Raw genomic sequence first — 10,270 nt, forward strand, 5'->3', positions numbered from 1 at the left:
CGGAGGAGCATTGCTCACTGCTTCTTGGCTACTATGCAGATTGAAATCCTAAAAGTTGTTTAGGCTTTATTTTTGCCAACTGAGACAACCGGCGTCGTACCATAGCGGCCTGAAAGGCTTTGTGAAAACAAGTTCAAGGGAAACTAGAGTGCCTAAAGAAGTGTAACTGATTTGAGAGTTCAAGATGACGCATTTATCACACAGAAGCTTTTAAAATGTGGTTATCTGTCCTTTCTACGCTAGAATAATATAATGCAATTCATAATTCAATTAAATTATCATTAATGGGTGAGCTTTATTTACAATGTATAATGTAAAATGCATTTTTAGTTTATTTGGTTCCTTAAAAGTCACTTCAGAGATATTAAATCATTTCAAAATGCATTATATAACCCCACACATCGTTTTGATTCCCAGGAGAAAAAAGGGTGTGTAAAAAGAAGTGTTTCATTTTATCAACAATGAGCACTGTTGGGTGTTTATATTGTTTGCTGCTCTTTGAAATGCTGATTCTTTTCACACTATTTCATTTAAGTATTTCAAAAGAGTAACTTGATAACATTGAGGGTTTAGTTGCCTATCTAAAACATATTCCTGGTAAGGTATTTCCCCCTGGGGATTTTTGTAAAATGAAATGAAATCTATTTCATACATATATGATGTCATATGGGATATAGCGAGTGCAATCTTGTATTTGAACAATAGGGACCAAATTAATATCAATATTTCAAATTGTGGCTGATTATTTTTGATTATTTCAAATGCATACATTTTTATATCAATTCTAATGTAGTTTATGCAACAGGTCATTCTGGTTCTCAAATCTGATTGTCTGAGAGCCTTTTTTTCAGCCATGCAATATTCGATCAGTATCACCACAGGAACCGTTTCACCGTTTGTATCACTCTGCTTTCAGTAACTATTTCAGCGAGTGTCATGGCAGATGAACAAACTCACCATCATTTTACAAATACTAATTGTGTCACAGAATGTAGGTGAGGAATGGGATGTAGTTATTTACTGTAGACCACGAATATGCAACTTACACTCCCCTAAAGGATTATTAGGAACACCTGTTCATTTTCTTATTAATGCAATTATCTAATCAACCAATCACATGGCAGTTGCTTCAGTGCATTTGGGGGTGTGGTCCTGGTCAAGACAATCTCCTGAACTCCAAACTGAATGTCAGAATGGGAAAGAAAGGTGATTTAAGCAATTTTGAGCGTGGCATGGTTGTTGGTGCCAGACGGGCCGGTCTGAGTATTTCACAATCTGCTCAGTTACTGGGATTTTCACGCACAACCATTTCTAGGGTTTACAAAGAATGGTGTGAAAAGGGAAAAACATCCAGTATGCGGCAGTCCTGTGGGCGAAAATGCCTTGTTGATGCTAGAGGTCAGAGGAGAATGGGCCGACTGATTCAAGCTGATAGAAGAGCAACTTTGACTGAAATAACCACTCGTTACAACCGAGGTATGCAGCAAAGCTTTTGTGAAGCCACAACACGCACAACCTTGAGGCGGATGGGCTACAACAGCAGAAGACCCCACCGGGTACCACTCATCTCCACTACAAATAGGAAAAAGAGGCTACAATTTGCACAAGTTCACCAAAATTGGACAGTTGAAGACTGGAAAAATGTTGCCTGGTCTGATGAGTCTCGATTTCTGTTGAGACATTCAGATGGTAGAGTCAGAATTTGGCGTAAACAGAATGAGAACATGGATTCATCATGCCTTGTTACCACTGTGCAGGCTGGTGGTGGTGTAATGGTGTGGGGGATGTTTTCTTGGCACACTTTAGGCCCCTTAGTGCCAATTGGGCATCGTTTAAATGCCACGGCCTACCTGGGCATTGTTTCTGACCATGTCCATCCCTTTATGACCACCATGTACCCATCCTCTGATGGCTACTTCCAGCAGGATAATGCACCATGTCACAAAGCTCGAATCATTTCAAATTGGTTTCTTGAACATGACAATGAGTTCACTGTACTAAAATGGCCCCCACAGTCACCAGATCTCAACCCAATAGAGCATCTTTGGGATGTGGTGGAACGGGAGCTTCGTGCCCTGGATGTGCATCCCACAAATCTCCATCAACTGCAAGATGCTATCCTATCAATATGGGCCAACATTTCAAAAGAATGCTTTCAGCACCTTGTTGAATCAATGCCACGTAGAATTAAGGCAGTTCTGAAGGCGAAAGGGGGTCAAACACAGTATTAGTATGGTGTTCCTAATAATCCTTTAGGTGAGTGTATATAAACATAGCGCCTATTTGACAATTTGTTTGTGCCCCTATTATGCTATTTTAAAGTTTCCTAATGTTGTTTTGGAGTCTCCTACAACATGTTTACATGCATCAAAGGTCAAACTGTTTGATATCCTCATAATATACGTTTGCACATCACCACATTTTCAATGATTCTCAAACGACTCGTCAAATGAATCAATCTCTCTCAATCCCGCCTTTTTCCCGCGAGCTACTCAGTCTGTTGTAATTGGTTTACCGCATACAGCGCGCGCGCCGAAAACAAAAACGCCCATTGCCATACAACATCAGCGGTCCCGTAAACTAGTAACGAACAATGATGTCGATTTTACCATATTAATGCGAGCGCGAATCCGATGATGAAACACTGGAAGAACTACCGGTAGTTATTCAACCCGAACCTCCATCGCAAGGACAACTCGAGCAGGACGTTTCTCAGTGATACACTAGTCAGTTTGAGGTACATTATGAGATGTTGCAACTGTAATTCCTCACCATCAGCACAAGTGCATGTCCATCTACAAACCGATTATTTTACTTGTTTACATTTTTTAAATATATTGCAGTGAACACGTGGAAACTGTATCAATAATCAGTGCATGTATGCAATGTATACATTAGCCGAGCTCTAGTGTGAATGACTGGTGTAACATAAACGTTGGTAAAACAAATCTTGCTCCATGCTTAATCTTTCCTCAAAGTAGTGAGAAATAAATGATAGACAATCTGCATAGACACAGTTATAGGTAATAGTGGCCCACAAACTGATTAGCAGAAGTATTTAAGTAAGACAGTGATAACGTGAGTTAACAAGTTAGCAGGAGACCTACACAATATAAAACTCAAAACTAAGTATTTTGAACACCATCTTTCAAGAGCAAGTGGTTTGCGAATCCTGCATTGAACTCCGAGATTTGAGAAGCCGTCGTCAGTGAAATAAAGGGAACACAGCAAAAGTTTAAGATTATACTGCTGTGATATCGTGGTAAAGATTAATTTGACTAATTCTTCACATGCTCGTCCTTGGGCAGTGAAAAAAAAAACTGGCTTTACCTTCACTGTAGAGCAGTGGTTCCCAAAGTGGGTGTCCTGCTGGCAGTTGGAGAGCAAAGGCTGCGCACCCATCTGCAGAACGTCTTCAGCACTCGCGGATCGTGCATACTCCGCCGCTGGCCAGGCTGCTTCTGCTTTACACACTATGGCCGTTCTTTTCTCGAGAAAAGGAGTTTTCCCATAGCGTTTGCAACGCAATACTCGTTCCCCTATCTCTCAGGGAACCGAGGTTATGCAAGTAACCGAGTACGTTCTGCCTTCCCTTCCACATGAGTGCAGGTAACAAAACTGACAAAATTTTTTTTTTAATTCACCGCAATGATAGTAATATTTCATATATCTCTCACATTTTGATCAATATATAGCCTATATAGATTTTCTTTTATTATACATTTAAAATTTTGCTCTGGACATTTTTTTATGTTTGTATTCAACATAATAGGCCTACCTTATTATCTCAATTAAAAGTACTGAAATGAATGTAGCCTATTTGTGACAAAAAAAAGGCTGTTTATTATTTTGGCAGGTAAAAAATATGCTTGGCTGGTGGATTTTTTCATCTACCAGTCCCCATGGCAGGTGAGCCAAAAAGTTCATTTCGGACCCTTTGGTGGGGGAGGTGCGGGGTCGCGGGGCAGCAGCGCATTTATCATGGGGGTCGCGGGCTAAAAAGTTTGGGAACCCCTGCTGTAGAGCACAGCGTTTTCTCGACATGATGCTATCCAGTATCCACAGGAATCAGGAATAACGTTTCAAGTTAATATCACGTGCTGCATTCCTATGCATTCGTCCTCATTAATCATTTACTCGTTATCTGGGCTACAGTTTTCTCTGACGGTGAACCATTATTTATAATTATTAGCAGGTCTTATGTGTATCCGTTTAATGTCAACATATGCTATTAATTCTCAGGGGTTACTGCCAGTAAGTTACATACCTTTTTGGCACATAGTTACTTTAAGGAAAAGTTGTTGAAAGTTCACCTAAACATTGTCATCAACTCTTGGTCGGCCGCCAAAATACAGTAGGCCTATTACAATAGAGTGCGTCCACAATGAATGTGACACCAGAGAGAGTATGATAAATGAAGCATATCACTAGAGGTTACGCATTTAATTAAATATGGAGAAACCCAGTGAACCCGACTATTTTTGACTGTCAAAATGCCGGCGGACACAGTGAGTTGTTCAAAATCGTTCTTTTTAGTAAACTCTGTGTACACAAAGAATGTTCTCAATGCTCGCGTTCATGTGAAGAGCCCCTGGTGATACTTCGAGCAAAGTTTCATGTTGTGTCGAGCCTTCTTAGTGTTTTAAAAATAGCGATTTTTGATGCTATCATAGAAGTGCCCCATGCACTCCCATTCAAAAGACATTTTGACCTAAACGAAAATACGGTCAAACTTAAAAGTGCCGTTTCCATTCTAATTATGCTTTTAAACGAAAGTTCGCCTAGGGTAGAGATTAACAAAAAGACTGCATTTTGGCGAGAGTTAGACTACCCTTTAAAGTTTATCTAAACACAGAACCCTTGCCAGACTGTCAAAATGAAGAATCACTAGTATTAAAACTGGAACATTTATCTCATATATGAGGAAGCAACAGTTGAGTAATGATTAAAAAAAGCCTCACAAAAAAGGACATTAATGTCATGGTTTCACCCAGATGCTTCCTTTTTCAACCTTATCTTAGGGATATAAACACCTAATGTGCAACTGGGTCAAGGCTTATGTTATCACTGCTATGGATCTTGGGAGACACATGTTATATCCTTCATCACAGGGGATGTTAATGCTAATTTTGTGTGAATTCCATTCACGTGGTATTGCAGTTGGTTTCACAAGAAACATCTGATACATTCTCTATAAAAACGTTATGGTCCTGTGCAAGGTATGAGGTTTTTGTCAAAAGTTCCACATAAACTACCCGTTAAAAAGATCAGGTATCAATTAATTGAAAATCAAGGCTAAAGTGACTTGTAAAGAATAATAATTAAACAAGCTTTAAAAAAAAAAAAAAAAACAGTTCACATGTGCTTTAAATCTGTTAAATTGTTTTTGGGGTGTGGATTTGGCAAAGTCGGCTAATGCCAGCACAAATTTGTGATACATATACTGTACATAACCCCAGAGAAATGTAATTTCTAATTAAATTTAATAACAGAGCAGCTTACCGACCCATTCCCGTGCCCAATCTTTTATGATTAAAAAAGGCGGAAAACAGCTCTGTGCAACTTATTTGTTTGAAACTGTATTACTACTTTTTCTTGGCAATGAAAACATTGACAAAGTCATACACAGCACTCTTGATTGGCATTTTGTGGGCTTGTTAAATATGCTTTCTACCGCACCCTAACGCATGCACTTGCAAGTATCATATCTTTTCATATTTTCTTTATGCATGTCTGACAGAGACAGTTTTAACTATTTGACATAAGCAGAATGCATTGCAACACATAGGCAGGTATAATTAAATAATCTTGCCTATCTGAGCATATATATATTTCTAAGCACTGACAGATCTAGTAAAACAACTTCCCTGCAAAAGCATGACTGTCCAAGCATACCTCCTAGAATGTTCAAGACATTAGCTGCTTGAGTTGTATTGGGAATGTTGTGCAGCTGTAATGGCAAATTTCTTGTTTTTTTAAAGCTACAGGAAAAGGCTGTGGTTTCCTGTGATTATCATACCTGGATATAAGGATATCCAAATGTGAATTGATCATAAAGAAATCAAAGCATTTTTATGCATTATTAGACATAATTTGTATTATTTTTATAGTTCTTTTTAGCATTTTTAGCACCATGAAAAAAAGAGGCTTTGACATTTTTGATGATAATCCTTTTTGTATTCCACAGGGGGAAAAGTCATCAGTTTGTAGCATCATGAGGGTGAATAGTATCAGAGCAAATGTAAAATTTTAGTATCAAAGATAATTCGGTCAAGAAGTTGCATTCAAATGTGTGAGGGGACATACAGTTTAAATGGCAGTGCATTTGTGTTTTTTCAAATAGGGTTTTCATTGGAATCGCAGTGGCCGCACACGATGCACAAGCTACTTTTTATCCAAATTTTAAAAAAATAGGCTATTATAAGAGAAACACAAAACCAAATAAATTCTGATTGTTAAATGCTGCCCATGGATGGGATAGTTCCCATTTTCTCTTTGATGAACACGACTCATGAATCATATGCCCTAGGCGGTCTTCAGTAATTAAATTACTGAGGCATTTAATTTTTGTTTACAAGTTTTGCACTACTGCTTCTTTGTAGTGCTAAGGCATTTGATTACATATATGTGTCCAATAGGGTCAGTTTCAGTGCAAAAAGAATAATTGTCAAATGGAATTCCCTCCCTTTCAGCACTTCAGTAATATAACCATAAAATATGATAGGTTCAATAAACTTTGTCATAAATGTAATGATGTAACAGCTTTGCACCAGCTGCAAAGCATGCCTGATAAACTCTTTTAATGGTATGCAAACGATCTTCAAAGATTTTGTGGCCGACAAGCAGTAACACCTTTATGGCCCTTCATGCAGAGTCGAGTATCTTTTTGATCTTCAAGCTAATGATCCGACCTTACAGAAAATTGACTTTGTTTCCTTTGTTAGCATTTTTGAAAGGGCGGTGATAAGTCTGAAATGTAGCACATCAACATGTGGGAGCTGAAGCCTCAGGCCAGTCACCCTCCAGGATTTTAACTAGCTTGAACTCAACATGCATCCACATAACAGATGTATTTTCTGTTAGATATTAAGCAATGTTTACCCACATTACAGCAGCGGCACTGGAAAGCCGTAAGTCAATCACTAGTAAGATCCGATGTAGAATTTTGGCCTTTAATGTAGAATGATGAAATAAACAAAAACAATCACATAAGGACATTGAACTCCCTCTCTGATGGATCTGTATTGCTGTAGAAGTGCTCACAAAAGCAAACAACTGAACTAAAATCTGAGTAATGATCTTCTGAAATTCTATTACTATATTAGCCCTAATCTTCATGATCTTGTGGAGTAAAATATAAGGCGGGAATTTTTTTTTTTTTTAAATGCGACCTTCAAAACAAAATCTTGAAGGACAGAAAAATCACAAATGAGATCTCTTTAAAATCTTAATCGTTTCTCCTATACAGCAGTGAGTTGTAATTGAGACGTTTGTCTGCTCTCAAACGCAAATAAAGAGATCTTAAAATGGATTGTCTAATTTGCCATCCATATTTTATCGCTCTGTATACTTACTGTAGCATGTGTCTTCTCTTCTCTAATATGTTTCCAATTTCATTTCTCCTGAGGAAATAAACTGCAATGAAACTGATTCTTCAAGCTGCGTGCGAACTCCTGAGATCATGGGGTAAAAGATTCTGGAAACTCAAGAGGTAAGACCAGTGAGTGTCATGATCAATAAGAAACGAGTTACAGTGATGAAATCAATACCTTACGTATTTAAATAACACTTTCATAATCCAAATGTGAACATATTCTGGTTAACATCAGAATATTATTTTGCATGTAAACCCAGTCAGGCTGACATATGATGCAATCATGAGAATGACTAACACACGGACACACATGCACAGTGATTATGTTTTACGTATTTGATCAAATTTGATTTGTCATTTTGTATCAAAAGGGCTTAAAAATGAAACAATTGTTGGAGTAAACGAGTTGTATGATGTATGTTTGACATAAAAATGTTTAGAAACAAAGTAAATATGATGACCACAAGAAATCATGCAAACAATTGAAACTGATGTCCATGTTTTCTATTAGGTAGTGGGTAGGTAGTAAGAATGCCACTCTTTGTACTTGACTTTTTACTAATTGACATAGTTAATAGAGAAGTAGTACATTTAATATGTACCAGATGTATATACGACCATTAAATCAAAGTTTGTGACGAATAACGCAAAAAAACAGAAAAAAAAAAACAGCATGTTACGACACTCCCCAGTCTACTTTATTCTGAACTTCTTCAGCAAACCCCTCACCGATTACTGATCTTCAAAGAACACATTTAGAATTATGTGATTGTTTTAACTGTCATTATTAACTTAGCATGACAGGAATAATACTATCTGCAAACTAGGAGTATTACTGTGTAAATAATAAGACTAGACTGTCAAAACCTCTTCCGCCTGCCAGACAATAGTTGAGTAAATTGAAATGTCAACGAGAGAAAATTCATAAATGCCTTCTCTCCAGACATTTTGGTGCCTGCTTGTCTGTGGAATGAAATCACATGAAGCCGATATCAAGTGCACATCATTCGTGGAAAACCAATTTATTTATTTTTGCCCAGCCACCAAGCGGAAGCAGTCTTATGTGGAGTACAATAAATTCTGAAGATTAAGTTTTTGTTAATTATTATTTTTAACCTGTGCAGGACAGAATATTGTATTTTTTCAGCTTTTACAGGGACAGCTTGAAAGAATGTTTATGTCTTATAATATGGGATGTGTGGTGAACAATTTTCACTTTTTACAGTTCCTGAAAAAATGCCCTATTAAAGTTTTAGAGCAACAGCTGTAAATAATGTTAGCTTAACAACCAGATGGCTTTAAAGTTAGTTTACCCTCCATATGTGTTGTCAACCATGTTAAAATAGTGGGACATAAAAGGAATCAGTGGATTTAAACGTACATATGTTAGCCGGTTGACCGTGACTTATCTATTAGCACTTCCACTATAAGAAAGTACATTGATAGTAGCTATAGCAACAAACTTTTGTGCTGTTTTCACAACTGTTTATTTTGGTGCTCATATGTCTCTGCCTGTAAAAAATAAATGAGTACTTAAAGGGATAGTTAATCCATTAATGAAAATTCCAACATTATTTACTCACCATCATCATCATTTAGGACTTTCTTTCTTCCTTGCAGTACAAAAAAGATGTTTAGCAGAATGTTCATGCTGCTCTTTTTCATACATCATTTTTGTGTGTGTTCCAAGTAGGAAAGCCACAAAGGTTTTTTTTACCACCCCTTCCCTCTAGTTCTTGCACTTTCTTTTTTTCTCACTGAGGATTATTCAGCGTCTGAGATTAAAGCAGGTCACTTTGACTTCCTATCACCCAAGTGTCTGCAGGACCTTTTTAACATCTTCAAACAGACAAAGGCTGTCGAATGGCTTCTCACCCCTGACCTCCTTTGATGATGCCTGACAGCATCTTATTTTAGAGATAGCAAGCTCATGTTAAACTGCTGCTGTCTTATCCACAGGCTTCAGGAATGCATAGGCATAGAACTTGTATTTTCCTGGCAACTGTACCCTGTCTGAAATGTGAGTCTTCATCAGGAATAAATTCACATTAATGCATTTGGTAGATGCTTTTTTCCAAAGTGACTTACAGTACATTGTATTCAAGCCATATATTATTATACTATCATCAACTATTGATGCATTCCCTGGGAATCTTTCCATTGTTAGCACCACGCTCCACTGCTTGAGTTACAGGAATTCTAAGTTGGGGCAAGTTGTCACCTACTGTATGTTTTAAAAGTTGTAATATTCTACAATAAAATAACAATATATGTTTTCCAAAACAGTGGTTTGATATATCACTAATTTACTAATCAAATTTCAGAATGATCATGGCTCAGAAACAGATCTGTTTAGCTTGTGTTCTGTGTATTAACAGATTGTTAAACTAACAATATATTATAAAGCAGAAACACATGCTGGCCATTTTGAGTTTTTATTACCCACCCATGCAAACAAAATAGTGACAGAACAGATGATCGGGAGGACGTGCTACATCTATAGACGCACCCAAACATGTTTGAACCTTAAGCCCCTTGTTAGATTAAATTTGATTAAATCAAAACAATCCTAAATGAATTAGCATTAGCAATAGGACTAACACTTATCGAAGCTTCTGAATTGGCTAATAAAGGTGCTCATTTGCTTGCACCGGTTGAATTTAAGAGGTGCCTCCT

This window comes from Squalius cephalus (assembly GCF_949319135.1).
Source record: "Squalius cephalus genome assembly, chromosome: 23".
Lineage (NCBI taxonomy): Eukaryota > Metazoa > Chordata > Actinopteri > Cypriniformes > Leuciscidae > Squalius > Squalius cephalus.